We start from the raw sequence: 14,779 nt of genomic DNA, 5'->3' as shown, positions 1-14,779 counted from the left end.
ACACTGGGGCGTGTCGGTAGGAGGTTGCCGGAACACACCTGGAGCACATGTGGGTGCTTATAAAAGGGGCCGCCTCCCTTCACACAATGACTGGAGTTAGGAGGAGAAGACAAGGTCTTGGAGGAGAGGCAAGGAGGCGGCCTGAAGTGAAAGGCACTGTGAATTGAGCAGCCATGACTTTGGGGGACTTTTGGGGTTTTGAGCACATTTGTAAATATGGACTATGTTAATAAACGTGTGTGGGGTGAGTTTAATGTGTCCGTCTGTCTGTGTCTGGGCCAGTCTCCACAACATTCAAAATGATTTATTGCAGAGAAGCTTTTTATATTTTAAATTAAGGCAACATATTCCTACTTTCATTTTACTGTAATTTCTACCAATGTATGTCACACCTAGCGTTAACCATTTAGATATCCTAAAGATCACATTTTTCCACACAGTGGGCTAATCATGTCATAGTTAACCTCATGTTCCAGCTGACAGATGTTCTAATTGGACTTAAACCTATGAACTCCTGCAACAAAACATACTGACTTAAACAACATTTTGTGGGACACTACAGTCACTGTTCTTTAGCATCAGGTGGTGAAGTCAAAATGTATTGTTTTTATTTGGGGTTTCTGCTACATATATCAGGTTCACACTGCATCATGCCTGGGACAGACTTGGTGGGGCTAGGGAATTAGTTCAGCTTGGGTGCAGTCTGTACAGGCCACTATTGAATAAGAGGACTGGTGATCTGCAGTGGAGGATCCTGCATGGGATCATTGCATTAAACACATTTGTGTGTCTCATTGATCCAAGGGTTTGTGATTGAGAGACTGAATGAGAGACTGTCTTTCATTGTTTTCAGACACTTTTAACTTTTCTTAATTCTATTTTTAATGCTTTTGATTTGTATTTTAATTAGTCTGTATTTATTTGTGGAGTGTCTGATTTGAAGGAAATTAAGAGTAATAGCAGGATTGCTAATTTTTGTTGGGCTAGGCAAAAATGCCTATTTATAAGTCAAGAAAAGAAAAAATCAATAATCAAAAAGAGATTGATCTGGGTAAAATGCTTACTGCCTTAGTAAAAGCAATAGTGCTTCTTGACTATAACTTTTATAAAATGAATTTTAGCCTACAAAGTTTAATTAGCCAGTGGTGTATAAATGAAGCATTTTGTACAATTAGGAATGAGGAAGTATTTTTTGTTTGTAATTCCAAAACTAACTTTTGAAAATTGTGCTTTTTTAAATCTCTTGTTGAGGGTTCATGACTGTAAAGATTTTTTAATAATTGTTGCTTCGTAATAAAGTGTATATTTAAAAATAAAAAAAAATCTTTCATTCTTTCTTTCTTTCTAAAAACTGTTATTTTCCGTCAGAACTGTCCTGAAGGCCACTTGCCTGTGTCTTCTTACGACAAGTAGAAAAGCTAAATATTGACAAGGTACTTTTTTAATGGACAATAGACATCTGTCAGGTTCTGGCTTTCTGCCTTTCTATAGTGGGCTACTCAAAGCTTGGAATCATCTTGAGAATTGCGTTGACTGGAGCTCTGCCAGTGTCTTTTGGGCTCTAGAATACCCAGTCTTGGACCTCAAAGTCACTCAGCCTGTAAGACTCCAATCATTATTAATGAACTATAAAGTAATCCAGGTCTATCACCTAAGATAGCTGGAAAGACACTGCTGGTACAGCACCGAGAAGATGGTGGAGGTGTTGAGACTTCACTCACTGAGGCAGAGTAGCCAGCTGCTGCAAAGGATCCATGCCACCTTTACAGCTGAAGCAAAATCTCTTACTAGGAATTTCCTTGCTAGCAGAGATTCACCTGAGTCCGGTGAAGGCTTTCCTGATGGGACTGTGGTACCAGGTGGTTTTGTGCTGTGGGGAAAGAGCTCTATAGACTCTGTGTGCTGGTACATCACCGGGAACCACGGAGCATAACACCAGAGATACCCTGGAGGGGTAGAGACAATGGGGCCAGCTTGGTGGAACTTATATAGACCACCATTAAAGAAAAGAACTGGCAATTTGCAATGGCGTGTGCTGCATGACATCATTGCTGTAAATTCCTAGTTCTTACTGCTTGATTATTTAGTTTTTGCAGAGAGAGAGAGAGACCATTTTTCACTGTTTTCTCTTCTGTTTTAGACATCGGCCTCTTTTAAATGTTCTTACCTCTGTTTTTAGTGTTCTTGACTTGTCTTTTAATGATTGTGTATTTATTTATGGTATTAATGGAAATAAGAATAAATCAGGATGAATGTCAGATTGGTAATTTCCTAATCGGACAGCACATTTATAAATCCAGAAAAGAGAAAGTGAAGTCAAATAGACAATGTGACATGTTAAGAATATTTCATGGACTCAGGGGTGTATATGGAATTCAAATTCTATAGAATGATTGCAAATGTGAATTCCTTTGAGGAAATATGTTATGTTCATGAGGCAATTTGTAAACTTAAAGATAATGAGTTGATTTTTCTTATTTGACATATGAATTAAGTATTGTTTCTTTTTTTGGGTGTGTTGGGGTTGATTATCTTTTATCTATGTACTTTTATTCTTTTAAAATATGTAATTCAATTCCTGAGGTGTTGCTTGCTAATCCTATGCCATGCTTTGAAAGTTTTAGAGATGCTAGGTGACAGTATGATATAAATGTATTAATGTGTTTGCTCTAAGAATTTATGAATATAACCTTAAGCATTACTTTACCATCATCAGTCAAAATCTGAAATATTCTTACATCTACAAAATAGTGACACCGAAGTACATCCTTCATGACTTCCTTCAAATTGTAAATGATTGCTTTTAGTTATATGCCTATCAACCTAAATTCACAAGAACTCCTAATCTACATTGTGTCTTCTATTGATAATTATGCATGTGCTCATCTATTCATCACTGTGTTCCACATACTCAATCCAATCTAAACCTTAACAAAACTAAATTAAACAATGCAAAATTAAAGTACAGAACAGTTAATAAGTTGATTCTTTTCTTCTTTCACCTTTACAGAAGCAACACTTGTTTGAGTTCATTGAGTCACAGTGGTAAAAACTATAAACCAGTCATCAGAGTGCAGACAGGTTACAGAAATAAGATACAAGAATCTGGATAAAGTTATTCTAACTTCATACTGAATTCTCTTGTCATGCTGAAATGAGAACTGAATGCAAAGACAATATTAGAACAAAGAATAGCATTAGTAAGCTATATTTTCTGCCAGAAGTTTCCAGATGTTTGCCCCTGGTATCTAACCCCCAGCAAATTCTCCAGGACAGATGTTGATGTTAGCAAGGAGAGAAGTCTGGGAAATCAAGGTCAGTATCAATGCTGGCAATAACCACAGGAAATAAAATAAGTGATATGGGAGATCTCGGGTATGATCTCATGAAATATCCTTGCTGTTAATGCATATTCAGAAATGTCAAAACATAATTTAAAATATACCATGCAACTATTATAGGATTGACTTCTTAAAGCAAAAGCATTGTAACCAGTTGCTGTGTATGTGCAGGGATTTTGTTTCCATGTTTGTGTAATCGTGAACAGCCAGGAACATTAGGTTGGGTTAGCGTGTTTATTTTTAAATATCTAAACACTTTTTATTCATATTGATTGCTTGATTGGCTGTATTATTTGTCCTGTGAGTCTATATCCTTGTATGTTTCTATTGCTGTATGTGTGTGAATTTCTCCTTGGAATTAAAAGAAAAGTCAAACAAGATGACACCTTTTTATTGGCTAACTAAAAAGATTACAATATGCAAGCTTTCGAGGCAACTCAGGCCCCTTCTTCAGGCAAGATGGAATTAATAAAGTTTATCTAGTCAAATCTAAACATATTAATTAATTAATCTACTTACCCATCTTGCCTTGTGTCAACAGTATAGACTCATTGTGGTAGTGTAGTGAGGTACTATATGTTTTTTCACTAGATGTTAGGCCTCTTAATTCCAATTGATCTCCATTTAAATGACCACAACATACCTAAGTTTTGCTGCTGACTATATTTATCATTTTATGACTATAGTATACCCTTGTACAAATGTACTGTATAATTCCCCTAGATCAACAAACATGACAGTAACTCCAGTTTCCTCCAAAGGAAGGCACAATCCCAAGATCAGATTCCAATAGAGTAACTTAGCTGGGAATCCACAATACAATAGCAGTTTTTTTGAGTTTAGCGGTACTTTAAATATTGCAGTTTATTTTTTAATTTGTCTGAAGTTAAAATTGAAATCATATTCATATAGATATCAACAATGCATTAATATTTAAGTTTTCATGTTTTGATTTTGTTTAGGTCAGTTTTGATTTTTTTTTAAACATAATTTTGTCTGTTTCACATTGGTTTGCTGTCGATGTGCAGGCAAGTTTATTTTTGTGTACATATTTCAAAGAAATCCAAACTTGCATGGCACTTCTGAATAGTTCACAAAAATACTCTAAAAATAAGTAAGTATAAAGGTATCTAGCATGTGCTACCTTAGAAAGGTAATCAGGATAATTTAAGTCCTCAGCTATCCTGCACACTCTCATTTTCCTCTCTTTCTTTCTGGCAAGCAATACAGGGCTATTAGCACTTGGCACCAGCACTTGCACCAATAGATTCAGGGATAGTTTCTACCCACAAGTTGTGAGGTCGACTAACAATTGGAGATTTAACCATGCCTGGTGCCGGAAATAACAGACAAAGAGTAGATGACAAAGTAGAATGTCGGAAAGAATACAAAAACATTGGCGCAGTACATATGCAGAGCAGGTTAGGGATAATGAAAGTACTAAAATTCGAAAGTCTCAAAAAAATGATAGTAAAGATCACATTAGTGCAAACTAATGGAGCAGCGAAAAGATATTGAATATATTGTTCGGATTTAAAGTTAAAATCAGAGACTTGTAGATCGACTAATTTGTGTTGCCATCAGGGAAAAGTAGTGTTTCTTTCCAATAAAGAGGCATATCCACGAGAATTAAAAAAATTGTTGTTTGTGGCTGGCCTAGCGCAGGCTGGGAGAGTTGGCGTGGTGCAAGACACACAACTTTGGCAGTCATAAAAGGGAGGCCTAGCATTCAAATAAACAATTTAAGCAAACAGCAAATTAATAAAATGAGCTGTTTTTAATATTTTTTTCTTCTCCTGTAAACTTAAGGTTTGTCCTTGAAAATATTGATGAAAATTTAATAACTCGTATGTGTTGACAAGGCCTCTGTTTTGCCCCCCAAAAAACTCAATATCTCTGGCACTCACCCTATTTTTATGTCCGCTAGGATGTGTATATTTACTAGGCAAAAGTTCACAATAGTAAAAAATGAGTGATCTAGACATCAAACACATTTTTTCTGGAATTGCCACTTCACAAAACAACTTTAGTAACTTGCAGGTACAGGTTTCTGAGCTTCCTACTGCCATTTACTATTTAGTAGTTGAACTTGAAACCTTGTAAGGGAATGTAGGAGCTACAACTACACCACTTCCAGTTATTATTATCAAAGTGCTTTGCCACAGAAAGGGTAACAATTGTGTTTATTATATCACTACTTTTGGGCAGATCTCTTGACTGGGAAACTGCCATTGCATATAGCAAGCATCCAGGCAACAATATTTTATATATTTCACTTACTGAGCTTTGTGCAGTATTTGATGTCACAGAAATAGTCTGTAGCAACCATACTGGACATTAAGCCTGTTGTGGAATTCGTAATATCATTCCAACTCATTAGCATCAGATGCTGGCTGAAGTGATATTGCAACAGTTTCAACTTTTAGAAAAAGCCTGTGGGAGAAACTAAAGATGACATAGCTAGTGTGATACCCATGATGCCATTATTAGTTTATTGCTTAGAATTAGGAACCTATTTGTCTGAGTAGAAGCAGAGGAGAAAGATCTGTTTATCCAATTCAGTTGAAAGAATCTGACACACTCAGAACTGGAACTGAATAAATCAGTTATCTAAAGAAATGGAGTCAAAGTGTGCAGGAGGATATGTACTTCTTATGTGGATTATCAAGTAAACAATCCAGTAAATCAATCCCGGAAGCTTCAGGGACTATCTGGCTTACTCTCATCTGGGGCTGTTATGGTGAGTTGTTTCCAAAACCATACATGTAGCTTTATAATTCTAGTTCTTATTGTAGCTAAAATAGAGGCTTACAGCATGAATTCATAGATTCACTTGCTGAAGAAAATATCATTAGTTAATCTGTGGTGCAGCAGTTAGGCAAATAAAATCCCAACCAAAGTCAGAATTAGGATTCTGACAAAAGATTGTGGTCCAGATAGTTAGTTAGATAGTTGATTTATTAAGCTTGCTACCTTTCTTGTTATCTTATGGTTTTGCCAGTGCCCCTGCTGATTTTCAGTCTTTTAAATGATACTTTTGCTGATTGCTGTAATATATTAATGACATTCTTACCTAATTACCTAATAGAAATACCTAATAGAAGTTCTTTCTTTGATGAAACTTCCACTTTTTTTGCAGCACTGTAGGAGTGTGAAATTCATCAGGAGCGAGCACAGATACAACTAAAGTCTGTGCTACAAGGTAGTCTTTATACCCAATTCAGTTAAACAAGTGACACTTTTTGTGGAGTTTGCCAGTTATTATTAACTGTATTTTAAGAACCATAGTACTGCAGTCTTTCTCATCACTAGACTAACTAAAAACTATTAATATAGACTTACAAACTATTAATATAACCCCAGAAGCCCAAGAAGCTTTTAACAGAGTCAAGATTTTGTTTGCCTAAATCTATTTGGTGTCACAAGAAGGCAGATCCCTGCAATATTTAGACACATGGCTAGAACAAACCCTGAACAGGGAGCTGGTCCATTGCAGAGTGGTTTACATTTACACACATCTACACACATTCCAATTTTCACAAAGGGTCAGTTATACATCATCAGGTAATTTAACTGGCATGTGTCTTGAAGTCGTTGGAGGAAACTCATGCAGACATAAAGACGTGCAAAGTCCACACAAAAAATAATCAGGTGCAATTTTTGAAGCCATGATGATGGATTCATGAGAGAGCAGCATTAACCACAGCTACATAATTTTTCATTTAGTGAAAAAACAAATCTTTGGCAAGTTGAAAGCCTCCTGGAGCAGTTTGATGATGCAAGGATATTTTCGCTATAGTGGTTATGTTTTAGAATTGCATGGATGTCCCCAATATTTTTGTTATTTAGTAAACAAGACATCTTTATTTGATAATTTAATTAGACTCCTCAAATGGTAATATTTAGTACTGGGAGAAATGTGGAATTTCTGTTTTTATTATACTTGACTAATACACTAATTATTAATCATTATGTTGCATCCAAATCTTTACTTGAATAATGTATTAATACACATAGTTGGTTTCTAAAAAGTGCCAAATACATTTTAAGGGAGGATTAGACAAAATGCATCCGTTTGATTTTTTTTTACCTGATTTAATTTGTAGAAATCACCATTGATTTCTCATTATTTCTTTTAAAATTAAAATTTAAAAGATTAAGATTTTAAAATCTTAAAATTTCTTTAAGTATGCACATCTTTTGATTAAATATACTGTAATTAGGCTAACATGTTGGCAGTGTTTTGCTTCTGTCAGTTTTCTTACTTTATCTTTTTTTGAATTGCTAGCATTGGGTTAATCTTAGCTTAATCAGAAAATAATACATTACAATATGACCTTAGGTTTCTTTGAAATGTACCAATATGCAATGATGGGTGCCAATGAAATCCCCCAGCAAACTCTTTTCTTAAGACAAATCTGTGAATCTACGGTATTGACTACCATGTAATTCTATCACTTATTCAAATTTTTAATTTGTGACTTTAGCAGTTTAGTAAGTCTGCACTACTTGAAAACGTATTGATATTACACCTTCAATGTAAAAAAAAAAAAAGAATATTTATATGTTTCTTTGTGACCAATTATTGTATTAAAAGAACTGACAACATTAAAGAATGCAGTTTTAAGCTACAGTAAATATGAATAATGTTAAAACACAGTTTTAGGATAGTTGTCATGTTTTGACTGGAACTGTCCTAGGATTAGAAATTTACTTACAGATTTGAGTGTAGCAAAAAGTTAAGACACATTTGAAATGTGTATTGTTGCAGGGTTTGCCTACCCTATTACTTAACCAAAATGCATATTAGACTGTGCCTTAGGCATTTTAATTTTCAGCATTTTGAAGTACATGCATTTGTAACATATGACCATTATGATCAATGTATGTGTATCATTGGTATTGTTTATAATAAATCCTGACTCTCAAAGGAGTTTTCGATAGACTTTTTAGGTTCGTTAAGTGCCACATGACACTCAGACATGCTTGTCTCCAACCTTAGTCATGCTTTAAATTAAGAATCCAGCCAGTTGTGTTGTGTTGTGAAACTAGGGAATGGGTGTTGCAGGCTAAAGAAGTAGTATTTTAAACTGGTTTCCTGAATTAAAGAAAAAAAGAAAAGAAAACACAACCTTCCAAGTATCATTCATTTTTAATTGCTCTCTTGATAGTTAGAGCCAGAAAGAATTCTTGTTCTTGGGGCTGAGGCCAAACTGGAGAAGTGTTTTTTTGAGATCCCAAAGTTGTCTGACTGTGGTGGAGCTCACAGGGCACACTTCCCTGCTGATCCTGCACAGTTGTTTGGCTTTGTTTCCATACAGCTGTGATTTCTAAGGGACAGAGCTGCCTGCTTCTTTCTCAGCAAGAAACCATCCTTCAATTTATAAGCACAGGCTGTTCAAAATGATTTATATTTGTTAATGCTTTTAATGGCCTGAAAGTTAATCATTATTTTTAGAGTTTCATTTCTTTTTCCCCACATGCATAAAATCATCACTTCGTACTCTTGCAGTTGAATGCTATATCTATAATTTAAGAGGTCTAGCACTTTTTGTCTGTTGGTAACACTACATATCCATTGGAAACTGCCGGAGAGTATGTGCAACTTCAAATGCATGTAAATGAACCAAGGACATTTATAGCAAATTTAGTAGTTTGGTATCTGAGGGGGCCAGACTGTATAATGTTACTCCTCACAATACAATGTACAGTATACTGCAATTTTTTTCCAAGCAGGCGGGGACAGCTTCTTTAACTGCCACATGTACCAACATGTGGATATATCCATTGTTGATGCATGAGCGCACATTATTTAGAGACCCAGATTGCCTTGCTGTAGGCAGATGACTTTTCTTAGTGTCTTGACAGTACAATGGGGGAAAAGAATGACATACAGATCTATATGTTAGATTGGGATGACAGCAGTAGTGTCTAGGGGAATGCGGAAGAGTGTGTTATTCCTGATAATTATATGCCTCTGTGACAGATTGTATTTTAATTGTAAGAATAGTAAGAATACATTTGACTACTTTCAGTTAGTTTCAGGGTGCATGTTTGCTTTGTGTTTTTCATATCGGATACAATATGAGGTAAGGCATGCATGCGTGGAGTTGTTTTGGATGCCTGGCTGTTTTAATCTTTTAGTTGTAGTAGGTAGTTATCATGGACGCTGTATGTGTGACCCCAAGGAAACAGCAATGCGTGCTGTCAATGGGTATCATGAGATGATCTATGATTTCAGAATAAGCACCTAATCTTTACAGGTCATAATAGGAATTTGTTATTCTACTTGGCTCTGATGCACCTCTTTTTGCATGAAATAATCAAAACATTTATTTTAGGTCCTGGACAGCAGCATAATTGTTGCTATTTGTATTATAGCTTGGGAGCCATTGATTCTACTATCCTTGAAACATTAACACATTATGCAATGGTTATGATTCCCTTTCCCACCACACCAGTATTAATGAATAGCTTGACAGTTCTCTTGAATATGATGATGTAAAAATAATTAGATTTAAATTTGTAAGGAAATTGCCTACTCTTCTGTCAGTAAAAAGAAGAAAGGTACATATGATAAATGGACCAAAAGATGGAAAATGCCAAGAACAGGGAGAGTAAAACCAAATAAATCTTAGTCTTAAATGTGCAGAGGCCAAAACCAGAAAAATCAATGGGTTTTAAGTAACAAAGCCTACACATTAATCAAAAGTCATTTTCAGGAATACCAGATAAGTTCATAGTCTTTTTTGTGCACAATAGACCACTAACTACGCTACATATTTGTTCTTTTCGGAATCCAGAATCTTCAACGATATAAATTAGCACACCGACATCTTATATTTTGTTAATCTGCTGACATCACATGACATAGCTTCCAGTCATAATGAACTAGCAGTGGAGGTCATTGCTCACAACAGCTCTTCAAAACATATCATAGCCCATAGCCCAATGTCAGTGTGATAAATAAAACAGTGATGCAAAAATTTTTAATATTACGAAATATTCTTTTTTCACAGAAATTAGTTCAAACATTCACAACAAATAACCCAGAAACTCACAATTTTATAACAATTATGATCATTTCCCTTCAGTGACTGATGTGATATTAAAACACATCTGAATAATAATGACTTTGTGTGCCTTTTTCCAGTTTCAAATTACTCAATTGTTCACTGGAAAGGCCATATTTTTACACACTGACTAAAACATAAAAGTTTAGAAATATAGAAGTAGTTGGTAACCCACTGTTGTACAGTCATAATGTATTGCAGGCAACTTAACTTTAAAGCACCATTCACAAGGATGCAACACTTCATTCTTCATACTTACCTCATCTTTACAAATGTTGGTAACTGGAGGAGTTTGGGTTATAACAGACTGATAAGTAAAAATAAAACAGGCAAGCAAAATTAATCTTGTAGAGTTAGAAATTAGAATGTCTTTGAAAAGTTTGTAAATATCAGAAACAAGGTGATGCCTAGGACAAAGTTAAAAAAAATTACCTAAATATACTGTAATTGAATCTGTTGCTGGAGTGCAAAACTCGTGGATGCAACAAACATAACATAAACATTTTCTTATTGGTGTAGTGGATTAACTTTAAAAACACATACTGAAGCCCACAGCATTACTGAAGTAAGAGGGTAATAACAACCCCTGCTCAGTCAGTAAGTAAGTTTTACTTCATTTCATTATCAGATTTCTTTATTCTCACCACAGAGTAACAGAGAGCTGAGCACATACCTCTGCAGCTTCTGCAGCTACAACGCCGAAACCAGTCTTGAATGTGGTGCGAGTCTGTTGCAGGGCTCAGTCAATTCATGTATTCAAGCTCAGTCATACTGAATCTACAGGTAATTACCATACAAACAACTTTATGAACTGAATTGGACTGAATAATGTCATACACTGGAAATTTGGTTCAGAGTCGCATCAGAACAGAAAATACAAATGCAATGTAGTTTAGCTAAATAGTTCTGGATGCTGGGTTAATAATAAACTAAATGTGAACTACATAATTTCAAAATGATCTGGTTGGGGACTTGTATGTATGCAGCACTTCCTAAGATTGCCTTTACTTAAATTATATGCCAGGCAGTTTCTACAGCTAAAAAGCAGCTTTGCGCAACATCTGGGCTAAGCAGCTTCTTGGATCACAGCAAGGGAGGTCTGCAGCTGTACTGTTCTGGCAAATTAAAACAATTGTGGATGTAAGTCAGAAAACATTAATTTTTATGCTTTTTTCCCCTCTTGACATAACAAAAAATCTTTAGTAGCATACAGTATATTGTGTTAAAAGTCATATTAGACTGAATGGAATCTTTGACATACAGTACTATGTAAAATAGCATACCGGCATATACTCTATTTCACATCACCTTAACAAATGAAGTGCAACAGGAAAATAGAAAAAAATTGTATTTCAAACCTTTTCATATGATTGGCTTTCATAATCCTGACATGTAATTTTTCAAGCCTTTTTGAAGCAGCACTTTGGTATCCTAACACATTTAATGTTCAGTTACTTCCTATGAAGACCTTTTTCAAATTTGCAATGTATGAACAACTGCATTCTGTTTAATTTTCCTTTCATGTGACTGAGCCAGAGCAGCTGCAGACAAAGATCATATGTTAATGCTCTCTATAAGCACATTGAGCTTGAGAAAGGTGCTATAGAAATAAAATGTATTGTTAATTTTTATTATTCTATAGAATGGAAGGATGCTATTGGAAATTACTTTAAGGACACATTGTAGTGTTGCTTAATGCATTATTTTCTTAAGAATGCTTCTTGAGTGAAATAGGTCTTTTTTAACTTTTCAGTGCTATGCAGTTATGTTTCGTTTGACTTTGATTCAGTTATCTTGGTCATTTGATTTATCACATCACTATTAATCTCTGTTTTAAAAAAAAGGCACACACTGATGTGTTATTAGGGGCAAACATTTTATGGTTTGACTTATGTCTTTGATGTTTTTGGTACATTTTTCAAAATATAAATAATAGTATTTTATCATAGTTTATTTTTTTTGCAAAGCTGAAGTAACCATAAGAAGATTACAATTACCATGCTGAGTTGATGATTGTGTTGTTTATGAAATAGGCCATGTTAACTCTTGAACTCTTAAGTTTAAAGTCACAGTATTTAGTTTAATATTCAACTACTGCACATGGAAACATTTTACTTAATATACTGTTTTTGTGTATGAGCACATAGTGAAACAGCTCGGGGTGAATGGTTAGGTTTTGAGTCATGTACAGCATCGAAAGTGTTCTTGCATGTCAAATATATTTTATTTCTGTTATTAATAGGATTTACTATATTGTGTTACTATATTGTGTAGTGTCATAGTGTTTAGCACTGTTGTCTTATAGCCTTAGACAATTGATTTGAAGCCAGATGTATTCATTGTGCTTTTTTTACATGCTTGGTGTATATTGTAGTTTTCAGTGGGTATTCATTTTTGCCTCACATGTCAAATACTGGCAAAAATTTAATTACAAGGTGATAATATGGATGGAACGCAAGTCCATGAAAGTTGATTTACATGTTAAAAGTAGTGTGTCATATGTTCAAAGAAAATAAATATATTTCATAGTTTAGGCATATTCATACATAGGTTACGCTGTCTGATTTTTGACTCTCTTCATCAAACTCATGGCTGTCTGATTTTTGACTCTCTTCTAGAGTACAAGCAGATACCACCTCAGATCAGACTCATCATTTCTTTCACCTTTTGCCAATAAAGAGGTAACCTTGCCACACAGATTCTCTTGAATTAAATTTATTTTCATTTAAAGATTTTTATTAAAATTAATAAACTGCAAAGATTGGTATGGTGTACTTCGTTAGAAATTTATTATTTGGACACACTTTAATACTTACTACTTCTGTCATGTTCTTGGTCATTGTGCTCCAAAAAGGAAGATTAAAAAATTGTTCAGAAAGGAGAAGAGAAGGGAAAAACAGTACTTTAAACATAATATATAGCAGGCAGCCACAGACTAGTAAAATGGCCAAGTGGTTTATAGTAATTAAGTGTGGTCAATCATTACTTTAAAGTGTGCATTAATGAATATTTCTTACATAATTTCTGAAAAGTAAAATTCAAAGTAAATAAAAAAACTTTTGCAACCATTAATTATATTATTGTGACGTAAAAAATTAATAAAATGTAAATACAACTTCTCATATCAGTGGTTTTGTTGTCACTTGTCAGTTTCAGAAATGTGCCTTCATTTATGAATAATATCTTAACCATATTGTTGATCATGTTAAAAAGATTGCTCTGTGACAGATAATCAAATATTAAATTAACTCAAAACCTAATGACTATGTTTTAGTCCTTAATGATTGGATTTTAAAATTATTACATGTTCACATATTTCAGTAGTCCTTGGGAATAAGGTTAATCTTTTTCAACATGGAGACATAATTACTTGCAAAACTGGCGTTGTTACCAAATTGTATAGCTTCATACCAATTTGGAATATTTTGAAGTCTTTCTGTAAGAAAAATGAAGTTAATCTTATTTACCTTCAAATTATGCCTTTTTCCCTTCTTTATCTAATAACTTAATTAGTATTTAACATACTCTTTTTACCATTCATCTCACTGTTTTTAATGCAAATTAGTTTTGATTTGTATAATGTAAACCCATTTTAAGCGGGCACAAGTTCAAAGGGGAACGAGCTCCCCAGTGGTGATACAGAGAAGGAATGAAAGAAGGAAGAGATAATTGATGTTAGTTCAGTGCAACATGTTCAATCAGACTACCTTGCATAGGTTTTTTTTGAGGCTGTTCAAGTGTATTTTAAAATATTTGCTGAGAATGTTACAAAAGAAACTGGCAATTTCTTTAAAAAGGGATATGTGTAAAAGAAGATGCTGTTTGTATTGTGACCTTTAAACGGTAATTTTTGCTTTTTGGAATGACAAAAAGCAAGATATGCATTAATGCATCCATGGGGGCCGCACCAAATACAGTAAGTGGAGTCTATGGTAAACTATGACAAACTTTAATATAGTAATAATTTAGTGAATATCTACACTTCACTATAGCTAATGTGTGGAGTTAGATTCTTCCCTTTTATCTGTAAAACAAATTACAATATACAGGATTTGTTTTCTTCCATCTAATGTATTGGGTAAATACATTTTGGAATATAACATATAAAAAAGGTGAACACAGTAATTAGAAACAGGATTAGTACTAGGGTGCTGTACTGTGTTAGCCATTATGAATGTAGTGAGAAGTCAAGTAAAATGACACCTTTTATTGGCTGACTTCTTCAGGCAAGATGTAATCATTGCCTCGAAAGCTTGCATATTGTAATCTTTTTTTTAGTTAGCCAATAAAAGGTGTCATTTTACTTGACTTCTCAAAGCAGGATTAGTAAAAGGAATAGTGCATTTCTGTAACATAACAAGGAAC

General features: G+C 34.3%; 1 protein-coding gene across 2 annotated transcripts in view; it reads left to right on the top strand.

Annotated features, from left to right (window-relative positions):
• tmem135 (transmembrane protein 135) overlaps positions 1 to 14,779 on the top strand; it is a 421,403-nt gene that overhangs the window by 80,801 nt on the left and 325,823 nt on the right. The window lies entirely within an intron of this gene.

Source organism: Polypterus senegalus, chromosome 2 (assembly GCF_016835505.1).
Source record: "Polypterus senegalus isolate Bchr_013 chromosome 2, ASM1683550v1, whole genome shotgun sequence".
Taxonomy (NCBI): Eukaryota; Metazoa; Chordata; class Cladistia; order Polypteriformes; family Polypteridae; genus Polypterus; species Polypterus senegalus.
The sequence above is the reverse complement of the archived record's forward strand: the minus strand, read 5'-3'. Positions and strand labels throughout refer to the sequence as shown.